The sequence below is a fragment of the Macaca mulatta genome, chromosome 4, assembly GCF_049350105.2.
Source record: "Macaca mulatta isolate MMU2019108-1 chromosome 4, T2T-MMU8v2.0, whole genome shotgun sequence".
In the NCBI taxonomy this organism is placed as follows: Eukaryota; Metazoa; Chordata; class Mammalia; order Primates; family Cercopithecidae; genus Macaca; species Macaca mulatta.
In genome coordinates this window covers 23,358,614-23,371,795 of record NC_133409.1, presented here as the reverse complement: position 1 = coordinate 23,371,795, position 13,182 = coordinate 23,358,614, and positions in this window count along the sequence as shown.

Here is a 13,182-nt window from a genome sequence, read left to right as displayed (position 1 = left end):
AGTATATAAAGGGTTCAGTGCTATCCAAGATTTCAGGCATCCACAGGACGTCTTGGAACATATCCCCCTTGGGAAAATGGGGACTACTGCATGTTATTGCAGACAAATGTTTTGTGTGGTGTACAAATGTCTCCAACTTCCCAGCCTATAATGTTTATTTCTTTACCACTCACTGCTTGACTGTTAAGCCAATGGCATGCATATTAGATTTTTGTTAAGACAGCACCTACTTCATTTACATACTTCTGCGTGGGTGGAGTAACACTAGCTTCTGTAACAAAGGGAATCCAAAACAGAGTGGCTTAAGAATCCAGAATTGTGTTTCTCCACCAACAACCTTGAGGTGAGTTTTGATGGGAGCTCTGCTGTGTGATGTCATCTATACCCTTGGGCTGGCAGTGGCCCTGTTTTCTGCAAGATATGGCTTCCAAGCTTGCTTTAGCTGTTGCCATTCCCGCATGTTTCATTAGTGAGGCCTTAACCTCATGACCACCCTAATTTGTGCAATGAAACATAGGAAATGTAGTCCGTCACTGGACAGCTAGGTCTCAACTATAATCCTATTACTATGAAAGAAGGGCGAAATAGTATCAAATTGCAGTCTTAGCACAGGTAGGTATTATAATTATTATCATTTTTTATTTTTTATTTTTTTGAGACGGAGTCTCTCCCTGTCGCCCAGGCTGGAGTGCAGTGGCGCAATCTCCACTCACTGAAAGCTCCGCCTCCCGGGTTCACGGCATTCTCCTGCCTCAGCCTCCCGTGTAGCTGGGACTACAGGCGCCTGCCACCGCGCCCGGCTAATTTATTATTTTTGATGGATAGCTTCATTATTTAAATTTACATATAAAAGTTGCCTTTTTAAGTTACACAGTTCAGTGTTTTTTAGTGTATTCACAATGTTGTGCAACCATCACTATTAATTGCAGAAACTTTTCATCACTACAAAAAGAAATCCTATATCTCTTATCAGTCACTCCCTGTTTCTCTGTCTCCCAAAACCTTGGAAGCAACTAACCCATTTTTTGGTTTCTATGAATTTGTCTATTCTGGACATTTTATATAAATGGACTCATACAATATGGAACCTTTTATGTCTGGCTTCTTTCACTTAGCATAATGTTTTCAAGGTTCATCTATGCCATAGCATGTCTCTCTACTTCATTGTTTTTAATGGCTAAATAATATTCTATTGTATGCATATATTACATTTTGTTTATCTGTTCGTTGACCAGTTGATTGTCATTTGGTATTTGAATTGTTTTCACATTTTGGCTGTTATGAATAATTCAACTGTGAAAATTTGTGTATACATTTTTTGTGGACATATGTTTTTATTTCTCTTGGGTATTTAAGAGTGAAATTAGAATCATGTGGTAACTCTACGTTTAACTTTTTTGAGGAACTGTCAAACTGCTTTCCAAAGCAGCTGTACCATTTTACATTCCCACCTGTGTTGTATAAGGGTTCCAATTTCTCAACACTTACTATTGTCTTTTTTTATTCTAGCCTTCTCAATGGGTGTGAAGTAGTATCTCATTGTTGTTTTGAATTGTGTATCTTTGATGACCAATAATGAGCTTTTTTCTTTGTTCTTATTGGCCATTTATGGACTTCTTTGGAGAAATTCCTTTTCAAGTCCTTTGTCATTTTAAAATTGGGTTGTCTTTTTTATTGTTGAATTATAATAGTTCTTTATTTATCCTTTATATAGACCTTTATTAGATATATGACTTGCATTTTCTCCCATTCTGTGGGTTGTCTTTTTGCTTTCTTGACAGTGTCTTTTGAGTTATCTTCATTTTTTACAGTTGAGGAAAATGTGGCTGAGATATTAAATAGCTTGTCCAAGATCACCAGGTAGACCATGTTCCCCAGTGTCCCTTGCAGTTAGTTATGGCCATGAGACTGAGTTCCAGCCAATGCAATGGGAGTAGTGGAGGAGATGGGGGTGTGTGCAACTTCCAAGCCTAGCTGAAAAGAACCTCCCCTGTGTGATGTTCATGCTCTTTCCTTGTTCCAGGGCACTGGGATGGTGGTGTCCAGGACAACTCAGACACATCAGAATGGTCATTCAGCCTGGGTTCTTGAATGACTGTGGAACGGTGGGGGTGTGGAGGGAGAACCACTGACTGAAATACCTTCCCAGGACTGGCACAGCAGAGAAAACAAACTTCTTGTTCTTTGGGTCACTGAGTCTTTTGGGTGTATTTGTTACTTCAGCTTAACCATCCCTGACTAATACAACCCAGATTGCCTTCTGCTTGAACATTTTCAATGCTGGAAGTTTCACCACTTTTCAAGGCAGTAAAGGTAACTCCTGTTTTTTAATGCCGAGTCAAAATATTTTTTCCATAAATTCTACACATGGTTGTAGTTCTTCCCTTTGGAGTAACAAGAATAAATGTAGTACTTTTCTTTAGAATAAGCCTTCAAATATTTGACCACAGCTTAAGGGTAACCAAGCCTTTCTTTCTTCAGAGTTTGCTTATAAACAGTTACATTTTATCAACACAAAAGACAATCACTAAAGCCAGAAGCTACCTCTCTCCTAAAATATGCTACAATATGGTATTCAATGTCACTTTTATCTTCTGCTGCTTTTTTTCAGACCAGGTAGAGCAGAGCCATGGAAGAAATACTCCTCAGATAATTTTGGTTTAGTCCTCTCCCCAGTTTAAACTTGCTGTGCAAGCTGACTGAAAGAAATCTTATAAAATGGAGGTACGTGGGGGGTCATGGGATCCAAGCTGTCTTTATATTACCACTGCACTCTGCAAGAGAGAGAAAGAGACTTTGAGCAAGGAAGGATGAGCACATGACCCCCTGGGTGTTGATGTAGAAAATGTAAGCTTTTTAAAGACGTGTGAGGGGAGACCCTGTGGGGTTGAAAAGGCAGCCGGGAAAGCTCTTGAGAGTCCTCCTTTCCATGAAGGCATTTAAATGAATTTCCTCTTTCTGCTTCTTCCACAATACCCTGCGGGGAGTCCCTGTCTCTCAGCAGAACTCTTTTTACCTGGCAGGATTATTTTTCTCCTTTCCATTTGTCAGACATGACTTCTGATCAGGACTTTCCCATGTAGACTCCACAATTGCAAATATACCCCTCTATTAATAAATACGGCTGATGAATATTTGGCTAATTTCCATTCTCTCCCAATGTTAAATACCTCTCAGTGTGATCTAATTCAAATGTGTCCTCTGCCTGGTTTAGTTAGCTTAGGGATGTTCTCACCTGCTTGAGTTCTACCACAAAAAGGTTACTAAAGTAGAATGAGTTGATTTAATTTGATTTTAATGATTTCTACAGATATTATTATTATTATTATTAATATTTTGAGACGGAGTCTCACTCTGTTGCCCAGGCTGGAGTGCAGTGGCACAATCTCGGCTCACTGCAACCTCTGCCTCTGAGGTTCAAATGATTCTCATGTCTCAGCCTCCCGAGTAGCTGGGATTACAGGCGCATGCCACCATGCCTGGCTAATTTTTGTATTTTTAGTGCAGATGGGGTTTCACCATGTTGGCCAGGCTTTTCTTGAACTCCTGACCTCAAGTGATCTACCCACCTCGGTCTCCCAAAGGGCTGGGATGACAGGCGTGAGCCACCGTGCCCAGCCAGTTTCTAAAGATATTAAAATATAAACTAGTCTTCAGCCTCAAGAGTTTATCCTAACTTGAGAGGAAGCCAAGTTCCACTAAAATGCCTCAGTTCCTAAAAGCAGATATAATTTTTTGCATTGACACAGTGGAGATTTCAGCTGGTGATATAGACTGAACTGTCCATGCAATTCACTTTTGTAAGATTCCCTGTGGAAAAAGAGGTGAGGGAACAGGTGAAACAGCAGAGTGAGCTCTTTTCATTTCTAGACTGACCGACCTGACCTTGCCCGAAAGCCATCAGCTGAATATCTTAAGTTGGAAATATTGAACAAAGCTTATGGCTGTATTGGCGGAGAAGGATAATTGTCTTCCTGCTTATTTAATTCATCTTCCTTCCCCATGAACTCCCTGTGTTCGTCTGATTTTGATTTATTTTTCTTCTGACTAACAGTAACCTCCTTGTCAGGATGCCCCAAAAGGCACACCAACAAGCTGGTGGTAGCTAGGGCTTCTCTATTCACCAGAATTATCTGGCTTCAAACAAGAATGCAATTTCCTGGGCACTAATGCTATCCATGTTCTGTAATGGTCTCTCCTGCTTCCATTAGTGACAGTAAAAGGCCCTTTGTGAGTGAAAAACTTTTATGCATGCACACACACACACACACATGCAATATGAAAGTTAAAAAAAGAAGCTAGAACATACTTGCCAACAAAAGCTTGATGCTAAGATATTACCATTTCTTTTACTCAAAAGGTTAGTCATTGAAAGCAAAAGGCTGTCACGGGGCCACTGCTGTGTCTGAAGTCATCTTCAAAGATGATAATGACTTCCTTCTGTGAGTAAGGCACCACCCCTCCTTCCCTCTGCCCTGCCTCTGTGAGGTCTAACATAATCTATTCGTCTTCATTAGGGGACTAACCAGAGGTCAGAAGGCAGTAGGAGAAGGATGTAGAATTTGTTCCTCTTTCAGAAAATCCTACCTTGCCTCCAGGTATACTGTCCTTTTTCTTGTAAAGCCTAGCTGCAAATGTAACAAAGCTGTCTTTCACTTGGAAAATAAACTTGTAAGATGCAGTTCTCTCTCCTTTGGAGGATTTTGTTCCCTTTAGGATCCCCAGGTACAGATTGGAATTGACATCTGGATCCTCCTTCACACTCTTTTTCAACAACCATCTCTCCCAACCTAGCCTAGTTTTTATTTTTTAGACCTATGTAGAAAATTGCCTTTAACTTATGTTAAGCCTACTCTTGCTGTCAAAGGTTTCCCTCAATAGCTGAACCTCCAATATGTACTTTGCAAACTTCTACTGACTTCTCCCATTTGTGCTGACTCTCAGAAGAAAGTTCCCATTTGTTTTTCAGTATCCAATTTTTTTCTTTCCTGACAGAAAGGAGGGTATACATCCATGATAAAAGGAAATTAGTGCTATAGCCTAAAATGCTGGGCCTAGAGTCAGTCTCTCAGTTCTAACTCTTATTATTTGTGTAACACATAACCAAGGATAAATCATTTGACTATTGAGAAGCCTATGTTTTTTATTAAAAGGTCAAGATAATGATGCCCAACCTCTAGGGTCAACTGGACATGTCCAGGAATGAGAGCTGTGAAGTAAGACAATGTAGGGCAACCACCTGGCTGGTGGGGAGCACTCGATTGATTTATTAACTCTTAAGGAGGAAAAGAGGAAAAATAGATTCTTGTATCTGCCCCTAGCTCTCTGTAAGATTCTGAGATAATCTTTAACGGAATCTTAGAGCTGGAAAAGCATTGGCCTTATCTAATGCAACATTATCATTTACCAGAAAGAACCTTGTGTCCCTCAGAGGTTAACTGATTTGAACATCACAAAGTTCCTGCCAGAGGCCAGACATGTCCAGGGTTCCTGAGACCATGGCCAGCAGTTCTTTGCCTAATGTTGCCTCTCCCCTAACCAGAAAGTTTTTCTTCACCAGACGGATTTATTTTTCTCTAATCCAACTTACTTTTTCATTGAACCTAGCACCTTAGCCTTCCAATTCCTTTTAAAATTTAGTTTTTGAAGGAGCTAAATCATTGTTCTTTCTAAACTTTTGGGCCAGGTGTGGTGGCTTATACCTGTAATTCCACCATTTTGGGAGGCCGAGGCCGGTGGATAGCTTGAGGCCAGGAGTTCCAGACCAACCTGGCCAACATAGCGAAACCCCGTCTCTACTAAAAATACAAAAAATTAGCTGGGCATCGTGGCAGGCTCCTGTAATCCCAGCTACTCAGGGTGCAGGAGGTTGTAGTGAGCTGAGATTGTGCCCCTGCACTCCTGCCTGGGCTACAGAACAAGACTCAAAACAAACAAACCCAAGAACAAATGAAAAAACAAATAAACTGTCTCTGAAAGATATGAAAAAGAGAAACAATTAAATTTTATGAAAGCTATGTGATGGCTTTACCACATCATCTTAACTTTCTCCTTTGTGAGAGTGTCACTCAAGCTCCCATCAAGCACATATATACGTTTGACACCTCCTCTTAGCAGGGGTTGGCAAGCTACAGCTCATGGGCTCAATCATCACGCTTACCCCTAGTTTGTAAATAAAGTTTTATTGAAACGCAGCTGGGCTCACTGGTTTGTGTATTGTTGCTGGCTGCTTTCTGGCAACAATGGCAGAGTTGAATATTTGTGACAGAGACTATTTGGCCTACAAAGTCTCAAATATTTACTCTCTGGCTCTTTACAGGAAAAGTTTGGGGACTCCCTGCTCTTAGTTTCCACCTCACCTTCAAATTTCCTTTATATATATCCTCCAAGAAACTATTTTCCACAAGAGCCTGGGTTTATTTTTGCAGAACATTTTAAAAGCATTTGATTATTTACTTTTGCCTGAATAAAAAATATGGACAACAATTTGAAAAATATGAGAAAGCACAGAGAGCAACAGAGCAATCAGCTGTGATCTCACCAGGCAGAGCTATGGACTGCAAGTATTTTAGTCCTGGTTCAAGGATTCAGTCAGCCAAGAAAGGCCAGGCCCATCAACCCTGGGCATCAGAGGTCCCTGAGTCTTCTATAAGCAAGTAGTGTGTGTTGAGTTTCAGGGTAGGAAATAGAGATAGCTTAATTGTTCTGTATAATACAGTGGGGAATTCTTTATCATATGTTTTAAAAATTTAGCTTTTCAAGCTTCTGGAAAGGAGGAAGTAGAGGAGAAAGAAAGATGAAATAAAAGAGCAACAAAATGGAGAGGTCAAGGGACTTTGAAGGAGAGAGGTGGAGGTTATGTAGTTTTAAAGTTTTGAGTTGCTGTGATATAAACTTTCAATCATCTCCCCCAAACCTTCAATAAATTCGACCTCACATCCTAAGATCCCGGGGGAGTAGCATGTTTGGCTACTCTTTGAATGTGGGGGAGATCCATGGCCAGTTTCCCATCATGTGGATCAGGTTCCTCACATGCCGGGCAGTGACGCCCTGGGCAAAACAGTCTAGCGGAAGCAGGGGCTCAAATAAAGAAGCAACTGTGTTAACCTAATACCCTTGGAAATTTGGATTGCTCTTGGCAAGGTCACTGAACTTTCCATAAATTGTGGAGTTGGGAGATCTGAGCCCATGTTGTCCAGACTTTAAGGCACAATGAAAGTACACACAGCCCAGAATATGAGTGTGTATGTGTGTGTGTATGTGTGTGGCCTTTGTATATGTAAACTAGTTTCTTTTCACCTTCCCCATCTTCCAAAATAACAAAACAACTAAGTCAAAATTGCAGTTGGTTATTTCTTTTCTTTCTTTCTTTCTTTTTTTTTTTTTTTAACACTTTAAGTTCTGGGGTACATGCGCAGAACGTGCAGTTTTGTTACATAGGTATACACATGCCATGGTAGTTTGCTACACCCATCAACCCATCACCTACATTAGCTATTTCTCCTAACGCTATCCCTCCCCTAGCCCCACACCCGCAACAGGTCCCGGTGGGTGATGTCCCCCTCCCTGTGTCCATGTGTTCTCATTGTTCAATTCCCACTTACGAGTAAGAACATGCAGTGTTTGGTTTTCTGTTCTTGTGTTAGTTTGCTGAGAATGATGGTTTCCAGATTCATCCATGTCCCTGCAAAGGACATGAACTCATCCTTTTTTATGACTGCATAGTATTCCATGGTGTATATGTGCCACATTTTCTTTATCCAGTCTATCATTGATGGACATTTTGGTTGATTCCAAGTCTTTGCTATTGTGAATAGTGCTGCAATAAACATACATGTGCATGTTCTTTATAGTAGAATGATTTATAATCCTTTAGGTGTATACCCAGCAATGGGATTGCTGGGTCAAATGATATGTCTAGTTGTAATCCTTAAGGAATCACCACACTGTCTTCCACAATGAGTGGGCTAATTTACACTCCCACCAACAGTGTAAAAGTGTTCCTATTTCTCCACATCCTCTCTGGCATCTGTTGTTTCCTGACTTTTTAATGACCACCTTTCTAACTGGTGTGAGATGGTACCTCATTGTGGTTTTGATTTGCATTTCTCTAATGGCCAGTGATGATGAGCTTTTTTTCATATGTTTGTTGGCTACACAAATGTCTTCTTTTGAGAAGTGTCTGTTCATCTCCTTTGCCCACTTTTTGATGGGGTTGTTTGTTTTTTTCTTGTAATTTTTTAAAAGTTCTTTGTAGATTCTGGATATAAGCCCTTTGTCAGATGAATAGATTGCAAAAATTTTCTCCCATTCTGTAGGTTGCCTGTTCACTCTGATGATAGTTTCTTTAGCTGTGAAGAAGCTCTTTAGTTTAATTAGATCTCATTTGTCAATTTTGACTTTTGTTTCCATTGCTTTTGGTGTTTTAGACCTGAAGTCTTTGCCCATACCTATGTCCTGAATGGTGTTGCCTAGGTTTTCTTCTAGGATTTTTATGGTTTTAGGTCTGACATTTAAGTCTTTAATCCATCTTGAGTTAATGTTTGTTTAAGGTATAAGGGAGGGGTCCAGTTTCAGTTTTCTGCATATTGCTAACCAGTTTTCCCGACACCATTTATTAAATAGGGAATCTTTTCCCCATTGCTTGTTTTTGTCAGATTTGTCAGATCAGATGGTTGTAGATGTGTATGTTATTTCTGAGGCCTCTATTCTGTTCCATTGGTCTATTTATCTGTTTTGGTACAAGTACCATGCTGCTTTGGTTACTGTAGCCTTTTAGTATAGTTTGAAGTCAGGTAATGTGATGCCTCCAGCTTTGTTCTTTTCTTTTAAGATTGTCTTGGCTATGCGGGCTCTTTTTTGGTTCCATATGAAGTTTAAAATAGTTTTTTCCAATTGTGTGGAGAAAGTCAATGGTAGCTTTTTGAATAAAGCATTGAATCTATAAATTACTTTGGGCAGTATGGCCATTTTCATGATACTGATTCTTCCTATCCATGATCATAGAATGTTTTTCCATTTATTTGTGTCTTCTCTTATTTCCTTGAGCAGTGGTTTGTAGCTGTCCTTGAAGAGGTCCTTCACATCCCTTGTAAGTTGTATTCCTAGGCATTTTCTTCTCTTTACAGCAATTGTGAATGGGAGTTCACTCATGTTTTGGCTCTCTGTAGCTGGTTATTTCTTAAACTGTGTACAAGAGGATACAATTGTTTAGCCGTTTTCTGGATGACAGGAAGGGGAAAGAATAGACAGGAAAGAGTGATGATGAGCTGCATTATTCAGCCTCCATACTCTAAAAGCCAGTAGTGGAACAGAAGTCTGAAAAAGAGTTTTCTTCCTTTAAACAATGACCACAACACTGTCATCATCCTATAAACACTTTTGGAGACTTACCATGCTCACAAGTGTACAATTCACCTTTAAGTGTCTTGTTATGTACACTATTGGGCACACTGCACTACTTAAGTCATGAATAGGGACAGATGCCTAAATGTGTCAATGAAGAAATGTTCCTGAGGAGCACAGATGAGGGGGAATATCCTCTTTTATAACCTTCAATTTGTCCTTTTTTCCGTCGGTGCCAACACACACTGCACAATGAACGTAATTTTATTTTCAATTGACAAAAAACTGTATATATTTATCATGTACATGTTATTTTGAAATAAGAACACAGTTTCAATACATGATCCTTTAGTTTTAAGTTTTTTCCTGTACTGTATTGAACAGGATCATACATGATCCTTTATATAGTGTTTAAATCTTTACTCTTTGTTCAAATCTGATGAGTGTTGCAGATGTTCCACATTTCTGAAATATCCTAAGTAAACGTATTTTTTTGTTACTCTAAGAGATTAAGATTGGGCAGAAATCACACATTTTCAGGTCAGTCTTAAGTGAAAACAGGGTAGTTGGCCCTTTACAGGATATGATCTGAGAAATATCTGCACCAGTGTTCTCTGTACAACCTTGTGATTCAGTTCTGTGTTTTTGCCAAATGAGATGAATTTCTCTAAGTTGAAGCATCATTCCCTGTCAAAGTCTCCAGGGAAGAAGTAACCCTTTAGGACAAGCCTATTATACCACTTTCCAAATTAAAGCTTGCCAGTGGCCCTCAATCCTCTCAGAGAGAGGCCAGGTCCTTTGCCGGTGCACCTGGCTTTCACTGCCCAGCCCCCGCAGCAGCTGGCCCACTTCTATAGGAACTGCAGAGAACTCACTGAAGGGCACACTTGAAAGTGTTTTCAAGCCAATGCCAGCTCCTAGCACCTGTTCCTCCCTCCCTGACAGCAGGGCCACCTCCTCTCCCGCTAGGAGATTAACTGCATCTCAACAGAGCACAGCAGGGCCCCATGCAGCACTAGTGTGTGTGTCTACTCAGCTGGACTGTGTTTGTTCTTGCTTCCTTAATGAGGTAGCGTAGCAAACCAGCACATCTTACCTCCCGCGCACCACACCCACGACTTCCCTTTCATCCCAGCTCTTAGCAGCCACCTTCCCCTACACATAGCCTGGGCTTGGACCACGAGGCACAGTGTGGGTGCCAGCAGGGGCTCTGCTCTTTCCTGCCTTGGTGTACTTGTGCCTGTGTTCTTTGCTGGACTGCCCAACCCACCCTCGGATGTCTGTAAAACTCTTACGCAACCCTGAAGACGCTGGCTCAAACACAACTGCTGGCCTTCCAAGGTATAGTTCATGACATCCGCGTCTGTGTTTTTCACTAGCATCTTGGGCACACTCTTGCAGCATTTATAGTATTTGAGGTTTTTGTTGGTGGTGTTTATTTTCTTTCTCTTCCTCTAGATTTAGTCAAAGAAGAATCATCGTAATAATCTTTATACATTCAGAACCTGTTATAGTGCCTAGCTCCTAATAAATAAATACTGGTTGAATCAAGGTAATGTAATAGCTACTAACACTCTAGGGAGAAATACTTTATTATAGCCTTTGTGGGTGACCAGCTAACATCAGGCTCTTCACTTCAAAATTAAAGTCAGAAAATATCCAACCCAGTATTTCCACTAAACTCTCCATTCCTAGGCCCAACCAAGCTTATCAGTATCACTCTTGGATGTCTTACAGAGTTTTGAAGCAGTGTGCCCCAAACTGAATTCCAGATTTTTTCCCCCAATTCTTACCTTTCTGGTTTTCCCCATTTCAGTTAATGGCAACTTCATTCTTTCAGTGGCTGAAGCCAAATATTTTGGAGTTAGACCCTGATTCTTTCCTTTCTCTTATTTTCACATCGAGGTCTTTAGCAAATCCTGTTGGCTCTTCCTTGATTCCAGCACTGCTCTGCTGGTCCATGCCACCATGCTTGCTTATGTTTCCTGCCAACAGCCTGCTCACTTGTTTTCCTGCTTCCACCTTTGCCTGACTCCCACCCTGTTTCATGGTCTTTTCTCAATATAGCAACTTGAGAGGTTCTTTAACATGATGATTCAGATCATCTCACTTCTGCCCTCAAAACTCGCCAATGACCATTTTGTTCCCTGCTGTTCCCCAGCGTCTGAACAGTGCCTGGCATATAATAGGCATTCAGTATTTGCTGAATGAATAAATGAAAGTTTAAGCCTTGGTTTAAAAAACAGATGCCAAGAAGTTGCAATTTATCATTATTTTTTGGTCACCTAATAGGGTATATAATCTGAATGTGCTACATTTTAAATATAATCATGTTTTTAATATCACCAATATGTTCTGGAAATATGGTACTGAAGATAAGCTCTTTCTATCTAGCAATAAATTGGCCACAAAATAACCATTTGGTCCTGGCTGGTGTCCTAGCTCTTAGGGAGCTGGTTTCTTCAGCTTTGAAAGGAGAGAACTGGATTCAAAGATTTTTGTAATCTCTTGCAGTTCAAAATGTCTACGATTATTTTATTTTATGTTATTTTTGGGGGTGAACTTTAGCTCTTTCCCTTTCTCAAAACACAGACTGGACTTGCTCTTCCTGAATGGCCCTTCATTGGACCTGGTTTTTAACATACAAGTTAATTTTACAGAAGAAACCTACCCAGACACTGGAAGAATTCAGACCTGGTAAGGTGGGGTAGGAGAGCACTCCTGGAGAGGCAGACCCAGTGTCTTGGACCTAATGGGATTTGGGGAGAGAGTGTATGAGACTGACTGTGAGGACAAACCTCTTCTACTGCCAATCTTTGTCCTTTTCTTCCTTTGAGACCTGGGCCGGGGGGTTAGTGAAGTGTTCTTGACTTTGGAAAGTAATGTCAAGGAACAAATTTCCAAGTGCAGCTCACTTACACTGTTTGGGAGATTGTATTTGTTCAAAAAGCCGTTTTAACGCTGAGGTTATTTGCAATAATTTTTTCAGTGGTATATTTACATAGGAAGCTAATATAAGATGAAGTCATTGGTGTCAACTCTAAGGGAGTTTTGAGTATTTGGGTGGAAAGGTTGCTCACCTAGCCTTTGGGTGGAAAATTGTAAAAACAAATCAAGTATGTAAATTATAAAACTTCACATTTCAGTATTTTAAAATTAAATTGAATTCTATTTAAAAATATTTATAGTATAGATTTCAGATGCTGCACTTCAAAACCTGCAATTATTTGTGTATGACTTTTAAATACTTCATTTAAAAATGAGAAAATTGCCTGCTTATGTAACTTTAAACTCTAATAATTTCAGTTCTCGCTCATAATCAGAAGATAGCAAATGGCATACAAAAGCAAGGTATTTCGAATTTCCCAGCTTCAGCCCAGCGACTAACCCTCATCAAGCATTGTTCAGAACAATTTTCCAACTCATTGATGACATTCTCCAGTTTCTGCTGAGTGATTTTGCAAATTGCTTTCATCATCCTTGCTCCAAGCTCTTCCAAACAATGTGCCATCAGTGAGTAAATAAATATTTTCTGCTTGCTTATATCACACCCAAATCCAAAGTTAATAAAACTTGAGTGTGATTAGAGCTTGTAAATATCAGATCTAAACAATCATTTATAGAATTGTTTGTCCTTAATTACTAACATAATAAATAATAACAGTTGTAAAAAATTCAAGAATCACAGAAACGTACAGTGTAAGTTACAGAGTTCTTCCTGTCTACTCTCCCATCATCCCCAGGCTCACACCTGGAGGTAGCTGGAGTTATCAATTGGGTATCATTTCAAAAATCTTCTCTATTCACAAACACACATACTTGTATACACACAGTACA